Source organism: Halichoeres trimaculatus, unplaced genomic scaffold (assembly GCF_033239565.1).
Source record: "Halichoeres trimaculatus isolate MK-OKI-2021-1 unplaced genomic scaffold, fHalTri1.1 fHalTri1_scaffold_21, whole genome shotgun sequence".
NCBI lineage: Eukaryota > Metazoa > Chordata > Actinopteri > Labriformes > Labridae > Halichoeres > Halichoeres trimaculatus.
Genome location: NW_027437199.1, coordinates 20,054,276 through 20,066,351, shown reverse-complemented (window position 1 = coordinate 20,066,351; position 12,076 = coordinate 20,054,276).

The following is a 12,076-nucleotide window of genomic DNA, read 5'->3' as shown; positions in this document are numbered from 1 at the left end:
TTAGCAGAGAAAGACACAAATTTCTCTACTTTTACGCTCCTTTATTTGGTCAAGTCTTGTCCTTCTCGAGAGGAAGCTAAAAAAAAATTGCATTTAGGAGTAAATTATATTGACGCTGATAATCGTATTTTGAATTGTGGATTACAATCTGGCATATGTCTAGAATGGAGTCTGTTTTAAGAATGCTAAGAAAGTCTTCACAGGGACTTTGATCTTGTAACATTCAGACTATATTTTGAAATCTTTGTACTGTTATCACAGGCCAAAGCCTGCCAAACCTGCCAATCCAGGGTGTTTTTGAAGAAACTCTGAGAAAAAAATATTAGAAAAAATGTTTGCTAGCTTGATTTTTTTAGCACTTGTTATTAATGCAACCTTACTAACTTATGATCAACTTTGATGTGAAACTGGTAGCAGAAACATTTTACGAGCCCTTTAGTCAAATGTTTGCAGTCATTTTGCTTTTGTTGTCAAGCTGTCATTCGCATGAAGTCTGACAAAAGTTTGAGTCCAGATCTGTTTTGTATTTCAAGTAAAGTTTATTTTGAAAATGTAAAACTCTTTGGAATAATTTGGAGTGGATAAATATTCATCAATTGTGACTTTTTTGAAAATGTGCAGTTTGCAAAAACAGCTGGCTGCTCCTGCTGACAGATAAATGTAGTCAATATTTGCCTTTGCAGTAGGTGTAGAAGTTTGAAGGACTGAGTCACACAAAGGAAAAAAGTGTTAATTTATTCCATATGTCTGTTTAATAAACGATACAAGACACAACAAAGAGAAGACAGTTATTGGAAGTCAGGGACGTGCGTGCATGTTACATCACGTCAGAGGTGATTTAATCACCTACAAACATCCGTAGCTGACCCATCCTTGAGGGTTTTGACCTTTTAATGAGAACAATGGTATGTCTGTTATGAAAGAAAGAAAGAAAGAAAGAAAGAAAGAAAGAAAGAAAGAAAGAAAGAAAGAGAAGGTTCAAGATTTGAGTGGAGTTGAGGTTGATTTCCTTGAGAGTTGCACTTTACTTGTCTAGGAAGATGGAAGCAATTAGCGTCATCTGCTCACCAGATCTGGAGGATTGCCTCTGATTTACATACATGGTCATTTTGTTACTGCACACGTGTGTGTGTGTGTGTGTGTGTGTGTGTGTTTGTGTGTGTGCGTGTGCGTGCAAGTGAGGGAAGAGGAATCCTCCAGGGTCGCCTGGTTTCCTTCCCTTTCATCCCGGCCACAGTCCACAGACAGCCACATCCTTGCAGAGGCCGCTCTCTCTGGTTAGGATGGTTGAGTCTATGGAAAATTTACGGGCTGGATCATGCTCCATTTTCTCTGTTTCAGTTTCTGTCTGATGTTTTGGTCTGGTTCCTCTGTACGTCATTTCTGTATCTGCTGCTTTTTAGTCATTTTACAAGCTTTACTTCTAAAATGATTAATTTATCTCACCATGAGTCATTCCACATTCATCTCCTCTTTCCCCATGGAGAGTCTAACTCATGGACTGCACACAGTATTAATCCTTATTTAATAATACATGAATGCTGTGTGACAATAGTTGAATTTGTGAGGGGAGAACAGATACGTCACATTTCTGGAGTGGCTCTATCAGGCCTGTATTAAAAGCTCCTGTTGTCTTCTGCTCCAATTGGAAACTTGTGTTCACTATTAGGAAAAAATATCTGAGATTCACACAGTGGCTTCTCAGTGATACAATAATAGTTCTTATGAAGTTGAATCATGTCATGAGGTTTCATACGACACCAGAATACAGTAAGCCTTTTCAAAAGACAAAATTTGAAATTTAAAAAATCTTGATATAATCTTTGTTTGGTCACTAGGGGTGTAAACAGCACCAACAACACAATGCCACTGTATTTTAATCACTTTATGATTAAGACAAGTAGCATACTTACATTTATTTTGTAATGGTAGTTTTTTAATTGTCTTTTGACTCTGATTGGGTCTCCACCACATCTTGACAGTATAAGACTTAATAGGGGTCTTGTACTTTTTTTTTTTTTTAAGGCTAATGAGGGTTGCCTTACATCGTTTGCAGCCAAAAGAAAAAAATCCCTATTTTTCCTTAACTGGTGTTTCAGGAAACCCTTTTTTCAGTCTCTTTCCGAAAGAAAAGAAGAAGAAAGTTTTAGCTGATTTCTCTTTAAGGCTCCCTTATCCACAAACCCCCTTCCCTCTGATTGGTCAGCTCTCTGGAGGCCTGTCAGGGGTGGAGCTATGAGCAGATCTTGGTTTGAGGCTTGCCCCTCAAATGTGTCATAAACCAGTGTCATGTCCTCATCATCTCAGCAAGTCTGGTTAAGATCTGGAGCTATTTTTTTTTTCTTTTTTTTTACAACTGAGTGCTTTCAGCAGTTCATAGACAAGTTCAGACAAATGAATTTGTAAAGGTTTGGAAGTCCAGCAGTATTAATTTATACCCATGATTTATTTTTCAGTTTTCCTTTTGCACATTTTCATGAGTACAGCTAATGGCACTAAGCAAGACTGACATTGATTTAAACTCTGAGATTTGATCAAAAATAAATGTACCTGTTTTAAAACCAAAATTTTGAGCTTAAAGGTAGAGTCAGTCGGACTCTCCTTGAATATAAAATGTCTTTAACTTTTACTGTAATAAGTCTGTTCAATTGTCTCCTATGGGCCTCTATACATGTGTGTCAATGTCTGTGCCTGCCTCAGCCCCCTCCTGTGCCTGTATGTTTATGTTTTGGTTGATTTCTTGACATTTCTGAGAGTTACTTCAACAAATCACAGCACACCCAGTGCACAAGTCATTTGCGCATTGAGGATGGTGAGTTGAAACTAATCAAAGTATCCATGACAAAAGATGTAGCGTGGAGCAGGAAAAACACAACCAAAGTGAAACGAAACACCAAAGAGATAGAGTTTTTTGCTGAATGAGGGTGAAGCTTGGCTCGACTGTTGCCCGCTTTCGGGAACTACAGAACTTGGACGAAGAGTGACGCGAGTTGGTTACTGACCAGGTATATGTCAAATAACCCAGTGATTAGCTTGCGCTAACACATGGAGTCTGTGCCCAGCTCTCGGGTCTGTCCCATGCGGTGATTGAGTGCATTCACATAGTCATGCTTGCAGGCTGTGGGTGTGTGCTGCCACTGGCACTGAGCCACAGAGGAAGAGCCTAGTTTGAATGTTGTGTTTAGTAAAAAGTGACAAAAAGTCATGTAGACTCTACCTGTAAAGGGGCTAAATAGCTTGTAAATGCTAAAAAGGAATGTCTGTTGTTGTTGATAATGTTCTGTGAGTTAGTCAGAAAAGGTCACCATTTTCACATTGTATCTAAGACAATTGAGTGTTAAATATTTCAAAGTAAATTCAATAAATCTACAGTTGCATACTGTAGCTTCACAGTTGCTATTTTCTATAGAGTAACGTTATATATTCATGTAGCTGTAAAATTACACTTCTTTGCCGCACATGAACATTATCTGAGTATTGGTGATTTAGCATCTTTAAGAAACCATGGCAAATATTCAGAGTATGAGGTACTTTAATCAAATGACATTTCTTATTCTTTGCTTTTTGATCTACTGCAGGACTGAAATAAAGATAATTTTAGATTTGTTTTATCCTGGCATTTAGCACACATAAAAAGAACACTGTCTAATTACGTGTTTTGTAAAGACAGCAAACAGAACAGTCTTATCATCAAATCATCACTGAAAGCAAAGATGAATAAACATAACAATCTCTTAATAAAGCAGAAGCGTTCACTTTTTCCACTGAATGTCATCTCTAAAATTGATCACAGACTCACTGCTGTTATTTCACATCCTCAAATCCCCAAACTGCTTCTTTTTTGTTTTCATTTCTATTTTACTCTGAGTACAAACCGCAGGAGCAGTCTATAATTTCCATGTATGCCGGTGCCATCTTGAAGAAGGCAAACTTTTATTGCATGATATGCTAAATCCACAACTTACTCTGTGTGTTTTTCTCTGTCTGTGGTTAGAAACAGGCTAAAACGGCTCGTATATGGAATCAGACCTTTTTTTTCTGTTTTGTCCTCAGGGAGTAGCCTACACCCCAAAACCAAAATTATAGAGTGGAGTGCTCAGACGGGGGAGGGACTTCTTCTTCTTCTTGTGATTCGGCTCTTTTTAAACATCTCAGATTCACAAGAACAGAAACTCTCACAAAAACAGAGGAGTCAACTCAGGGAGAGAAGAAAACTGAACGACACAAGAAATTTATCTGTCCTGACTCAACGTCTCTCCAGCTGACGTTTAGACCTTGAGACTGACCCCCCATAGTGGCCCTGTCCTCACATGCTTCATTGCATTTCCAGACACCAGACTCCTCTATCAAATGTGCAGTGTAGCAAAGTCCTAAAACCACTCACAGTAAAACGTAGTGATGCAGTAAGTATCAAGGACACAGAGGCCTCCAGTGGGTCAGGAAAGAGAAAAAAAAGAGGAGATGGAAATGAAATTAAAAGCTGCTAACATCTTTAAATTTTTACAAGTAACTCAGCATGTTTGCACATGTGGTCAGTCGCTGTAGCAAGGTGAGCAAAGAGGAGCAGAAACGCTGAGATCAGAGTGAAAATATGCAGCTTTGGGGTCAGCTACAGGCTTTCTGGGTGACCTTTGAACTCCCGTTCAGCTGCGTGGGATGCTGTCCAGTCTTCGAGCATGTAACGGCTCTGATTATCACCATGCATGTTTTCACACACACAAGTCAAAGTATGTCTAGATTTGTGGGTTAATGGATGTTTTCAATATAACAGACTGGCTTGTATGCATTGCTAAATTTACTTCCATTCTTAATTTTAAAACCTTTTTTTTCTAATAAACTTTAAGACATCAGACATCTTTAAACTTAAGACATCAGAAATAGCCTCTGGGAATCAGAGCAGGAGTTTATGCAGAAATATAAAATTACTGTAGTTCCCTATGTGTCCTCTTCAAGTTACGACAAGTGTCGGGAAGTTTTGCATCTGGTTTCCATTTTTAGTTTGAGGACGATTGTTCCCAAGCATCTCTCAGACTTGTAGGAAAACAGACCAAAGAGGCGGAGCTAATCTTTCTATAGAGCAATCCTGGAACCCATTTGTGGTCGTCTGATGACCACTTAGCTCTTTATTAGTCTCAGTAAACATATTTCTGCTTTCAAGTATTGGATGTCATTTCTCAGAGACAATGCCAACTTCATTGTTGCTCCCAGACTGTGCTGTAGAACAACCAGGGTGTGTGAAAGAAGGTTCTGCTTTGATATTTCTTACAGCTAACTGTGGTTTATACCTGATGTCTATGAAAAGGTGAATCTTCCAGAGGATATACAGTCATCAGAAGAGAGATGATATACCTGAGATGGTTTGCCAGTTTATAAATGATCTATTAGTATTCAAGCCCAGTTATATTTGAACTGTACTTCTCTTCCAATAGATATTGTGGTGAAAGCTGTGTCCACTGTTGTGCGCACCCTCCACCCTGACACTTGGGGCATCGTTACGCACATTTGCCAGGCGCCGCCCTGCTGGCTATGGCTGCCTTTCGCAGCAGCTCTCTCTGCTTTGTCTGTTTCTTGTCATTTTTTTTGTCTCTTTTTCTTAATGTTTGTATTTTGAGTGGATCATTAATTTGTATGGCTCATTTGTTGGTCATGGACACCAAACTTTTCGTGGCTTCAGCGATAATTATACTACTTTTTCTCCTGTGTTTGTCTGGAGATCCTACATGTAACCATGGCTGTATTGTTTACATGTGAACTCAGCTGTTAGCAGCCTGTAGCATGTTAATGCTAACTGGTGTAAGGCCTGATGTTTTCCCACAAAGTGAGTAGAAGGAGGTGAGAACAACATGCTTGTTCTGAGGTGTGGACCTGTCCTTCCATCCATCGTTATTGGGAACCTAAGATCTATCTCCAATAAGATGGACGAGCTAGTTGTGCTAACCTAGCACCAGAGGGAATACCAGAGGGAAGAGTAGCATCATGCTATTCACAGACATGGTTAATGGAGCTAACACTGGACACCAACGCCATGTTGGAAGAGCTTCACTTGCTGTGAGCAGACAGGATCCAGGAGACAGAGATGGAGCATGACTGATGAAGCTCAGTCCTGGACCCTGTGGAGGTGGAGACTGGCTGAACTGGACAATGATGGACAAGCTGTCATCATCTATTTTCTTATGGACCTTTTTGCACTTTCTATACACTTTTTTACTTTTGTTTTCTTTATTGTTGCTGTGACTTTACTTTTGTTGTACTTGTTACGATGACAAGTAAGTTCTATTCTATTCTATTCTATTCTATTTTATTCTATTCTATTCTACATGAAGCAGCTGGTTAGTGCTGTGTCTGGGCTGACAGTGACCATCAACGCCCTGGCAAGAGTTGGGAGGTCATTCAGTGGCAGTGGTCCTTCAACTGAGCCCCTGGCCAAGGAAAAGGGAGGTTCATCTCCTGCGCTCTCCGGAGAGTCCACAGGAGATTATAGTTATTATATTATTATGTATGGGTGGTGACCAACAGGACCGGTGAAAAAACAAAGCCCACCCAAGTTACAGAAATTGTTATGAGGATATTAATCTAAAAAAAGAGACACAGTCAATAGCACTGTTAGATTCTTTTTCTTTATTTATGGTTTTCTTTTTCTCAAGTAGCTGTTAAAGCTCGATCTTGTTTGTTTTAAAACATGCCACAATATTCAGGCCTTTTCATGCTGTTTTTTGTTTAATTGCATAAACAAAGCATACCTCAAATGTCTCATGAGAAATGGCTTTGAATAAGATTGTTCCACACGGAGGTCATCTTTTCCATCATACAGCAGTTTAAAAATGGCATTGCTGAATAGACAAAAAAATCAACATCTACTTTTTTTTATTTTTGACAGATCAAATATGTTGATACACACACACAAGATTCTCTGTCTCAACTTGACTGTCACTGCACCTCTGCCCCCTTTGTGCCACAGTGACAGCAACTGTTTGTGTGTGATGCTGTGCCGGTTTGCACCTGCCTTTCAAATGTGCTTAATATACACTCACCGGCCACTTTATTAGGCACACCTGTCCAACTGCTCATCAGTTCATACAGGCTCACCAAAATTGGACAATAGAAAATTGGAAAAATGTTTCCTGGTCTGATGAGTCTGGATTTCTGCTGCAACACTCGGATAGTAGGGTCAGAATCTGGCAACAGCAACATGAAGCATGGATCTTGGACTTTAAACCATGCTCAGTTGGTACTAAGGGGCCCAAAGTGAGCCAAGACAATATCCCCCACACCATTACACCACCAGCAGCAGCCTGAACCGTTGATACAAGACAGGATACCTGAGTATTGTTGCTGACCATGTCCATCCCTTTATGAGCACAGTGTACCCATCTTCTGATGGCTACTTCCAGCAGGATAACGCTCCATGTCATAAAGCTGGAATCATCTCAGACTGGTTTCTTCAACATGACAATGAGTTCCCTGTACTCAACTGGCCTCCACAGTCACCAGATCTCAATCCAATAGAGCACCTTTGGGATGTGGTGGAATGGGAGATTCTCATCATGGATGTTCAGCCGACAAATCTGCAGCAACTGTGTGATGCTATCATGTCAATATGGACCAAACTCTCTGAGGAATGTTTCCAGTACCTTGTTGAATCTATGCCACCAAGGATTAAGGCAGTTCTGAAGGCAAAAAGGGGGTCCAACCTGGTACTAGCAAGGTGTACCTAATGGAGTGGCTGGTGAGTGTAGATGCAAAAACAGCGACCACTAAAAGTTTCAGGTTTGATGAATTACTTTGTGGGTGCTTTGTGGGTATATTCTGCATATTCATGAAGGCAACAGACTAAATAAATTGGGCGTGCAACTTTGCTCATTTGACAGCCACAATCCTGGGTGCACCCGGTTAGTACATCAACTTTGCCTACACTATCAAGTTTGCATGTGTTTAAATATGCACAAACCTTTAGTTAATCAGGCCCTTTGGTTATTTTATCAATAGGAAATAAGATAACCTTTGGTCACATATTCCTGAATTAATCCATCTCCACTGATACTATTGTCATTCTGGTTTAGTCACCTTGGTGGTCGGGAATACTACTTTAATTCATCTGGAGATCATTAAACCTAAAATTTGTGGTTAATGTCTGACCTTATTCCAGGAAAGAAAAGATATAGTGAGGATAACTGTGCAGAAACAGGGAGGGGAAGTGAAGTGAAAAGACTCAAGACGCTGAGTAAAAGAGATGTCGACCAAACCAATGAAGACAGACACAAAGTAAACACAAAACAGGATACGGTACAAGCTCTGGCTGTGTTACAGAAGCGCCTCGGAGGAAGAAAAAAAAGTCGAGTGGGGATGAAAAGCTGCAGTTAATTTGTGGATCAGCTCAAAATGCCAAGAAAATATGAAGTTAAATGATAATTCCATCCATAAGTAGGCTGATTGGAAAATACAGCTGCCACAAAACTGCCACTTCACGATCTGTGTAATCATCTTTTAATTGATATCCAATGTCAACCTGATTATTTGTGTAGTTGATGATAAGTGGGTTAATGTGTTGCAGTGCACTGGAAGCCCTTCAGGGTGAGAAATCAGTCAAAACAGTTTCTTGATCCGTCGACAACCTTTGATTTATTGAGTCACTTCAAAAACACACGTCTGTAGATTTATCGCACAGATCACGATCTCACGATAAAAGGTGACAAATGATTTATTCGTTCTTTCGAAACAGTCTGAGGGAAACAAAACTGGCGCCTCTTTAGAGTTAATGATACACACACACACACGCACAGATACATGTCATTGTCAGACTGCAACATGTCAGAGCTGGAAAGCAGATGTTCCAGGGAGAGCTCGCCCTTCATGGTTAATCTGCACTTTTTAAACCCACACACACACACATCAACACAAACACACTCTTTAAGGAACTTGGCTCGAAAATTGAAGACAGCACAATACAGCCAACATGAAACAGAGATTTGTTTATTTCGTTCTAATCAAAGTCATCAACTATCATCAGACCCTGGAGTTATTTCCTTGTGTGTCTGTTCATATATGTTTGCAAACATACAGTCTGACCTCTGTTCTCTGTGAACTTGGTACGAGCCATGTTTGGAGGAAGATTCAGCGAGAGAAAACTAGAATAGAAATGTGTTTCATTCCAGTAACTCATGTTAGAGCTCAGAAAAAGAGATATCAGAAAAATGTAAAGCCCTGTTTCCACTTAGTGGTCCGGTATGGATCAGTACATTTTGATACATGTCGGATCAGTGGAGCCTGATCCTGTTTGCGTTTCCACAGCCAACCACACCCTTCTTGGTAAGCTGAATGCCAATAGCCACTTCAGCTACGTAATAGCATGATACCATAGCATCGCGACACAGAGTACCCCACTAATAAATCCAACGAAAAAATAAAATGCAACGCAGTAAACAAAGAGCAATGATGGAAGACATCCAGCAATTCGTCTTCGTTGTGATTGGCATGTGACTCTTTGTTACAAAGAACGATCAAGCTTTGTTTCAGAGAAGACTGTGTGCCGCCGGGAGACATACAGCAGCCGCTTTTACACAGGAAGTGACAATTCTTTCAACCGATCAATGGACTGCTGTAATTCTAGCTCCACCTTTTGGAGTCTGATCGGTATTTCTGGCACCCCAACAGAAGGGTACCAAAAAGTGGGGCGATACCATTCAGTAAGGGGACCTGTCCTGGTTTTAGGGTCAATCCCAACTGTCACACTTTTTCCTACCTGTTCGTCTACCCCTTCCTCTTGGCACTCTGCTTTAAAACGAGACGCCACTCGATCTCCAGTACATCATCACCCCCAGTCATTCGCTGGCTGTGTCGTAGGCACAGTGTCACCTCCAAACTTAACACATTTTTACGTGATGATAAACTGATGTCAGATTAGGGCGACACATTCATAGCAAACAGACTTCACTTCCATGTACTGCATTACATGAGTAACGAGACAGCTAAACTTTGAAAAGCAAACAGCAAGTGCACTTCACGGTATTCAGAGGCTATATTATGTAGCTACTTCAACGATTTCTTATTATAGCTTATGTAGCGAATGAAGCTAAGCTGTCTTATCATTCTCAAAATGCAGTTCATTGTAGTGAAGTCTGTTTGCTGTGAATTTGTCACCCCTGGTCTGACAACAGTGTGGCCATTATTAGCTGTAGCTGTTGCTATAGCAGCATTAGCCACATCGTTAAGAAGGGCGATTTCAAAATACAACCAACAAATCAAAACACGGCTAATATTCACATGTAGTAACAAAGGATTGGAGGTCTGGTAAAAATATCTACATCATAGGAAATTTGTCATACCCCTTGGTTCCAAGTGAGGTCACAGTTTTTCTTCGAAGGCTGTATAGCTCCTCCCTGTCACCTCACTGAGAATTGGGACCCCCCTTCACAAGATATGCATGTGCAAAACCAAGGGCTAAGGGGTCGAATTGGGATTGGCCCCTAGTCAATGGAAATGCCACAAAATGTGTGCTGAGCCGAGAAGAACCAAACTGAACTGTTTGGTGGAAATGGCTTAAAACTCAGAGTGAAGAGAACCCAAACCAAGATGAGGCAGGAGGAGCTGCAGCATCAAACCAGAGTCATCCAAGCAGGGGGGGAGTCACATTCAAAGCCTACAGCATGGAAAAGATACTCTGACGTCTTCAGTAAAACTCCAGAGAAGAAGAAGAAGCTTCTGTTAAACCCGAGTCCCTGTGTGGTAGAAGAAGAGAGGAGCCACGAAACAACACCCAGGAGAATCTCTGTGAGGCTTTCAGCAGGGGGGGACTGATTCATGAGGTTCCAGAGACCCGGGTGGAGAAAGAGGAGAGTGACGAGGAGAGCATCTGTGCAGCTTCACCAAACAGATTTAGTTTAGGGAGGGGGATCTCCTCTGAGCTGTCATTCCAAAGCTTTCTTCCAGTAACTTTGAGCAGAGTCTCAGTTTTTCTGTCCTAGTCGAGCTACAAAACAGACTCACTTCCTGCCTCTTTGTCAAATAACTACATTAAACAGCAACTACTTACAGTTAAGCTGTTTTCCAAACCACCTACTACATACGACGTGAATGTCGTATATAGTAGGCACTATATACTACCAACTGCTTTTGCATGTAGTATGTAGTATCACTGTTTGGTTAGGTCTGTTTTGTAGTATACTACTCTGGTTTTCAGTTTCGGAAGGCAGAGATGATTTTTTTTTTTTTTTTTCATTTATTAAAAATGTACAAAACAAACTGTGGGTAGATTGTGACATTTTAGTTCTTTTGTTAATCATATCACAGCAGACACATCATGTTTGACTTTTAATCTTACACCAAAAGTTGTATTGTATATTTAAACAAATCTGGAAGTGATTGACTCTTAATTTTTACAGCTGATGGAAAAAAACACTTCTATATAACTCTCATTTGGTTAAAAAAAGGTAATTGTTTGCTTATATGGGCTTTAATGAATTTGTAAAAGCAAACAACTCTTTTGAAGGTCCCATATTTTGCAAAAATCACTTTATTTAGTCTCTTAGTGAAATTTGTGGGTCTTTGGCTTTCCTCCCAGCCCACAAAATGTGATATTTAATGACAAAACCTGTACTTGTGAATGTAAAATCCTGACCTGAAATGAGCTGTTTGGATTTTGGGGATTTGCCGACATCAGCGATTCCCTTTTTTGACCAATCAGGAGCAAGTCTGACCTGATTGGTCCACCAATCAGAAGCAGAGGCCCCGAACCCCATCCCAGCCCACTACCCTCCCCTCTGCAGCAAGGAGGAGAATGCCAAAGTTGAAAAGCCATCACTGCTCTGTTTTTGGCTGGAAACAGTCACATAGTTCCATGCACAAGCTTCCCATCTCGGAAGAAGACAAGTCTAAGTGGCTAGAGTTCATTTATCAAGGAAATGTGCCAGCTACACTCACAGTAAAACTGTGAATGTGTGTGCTAGTCACTTCACGGCCGACTGCTTTTCCAACTTTGGACAGTACAACAGAGGGCTAGCGAATAGACTGGTCCTGAATCCAGGCACATTACCAACCATCCGCCAACAAACCTCAGAGCCTGGAAATGTGAGTATTTTAA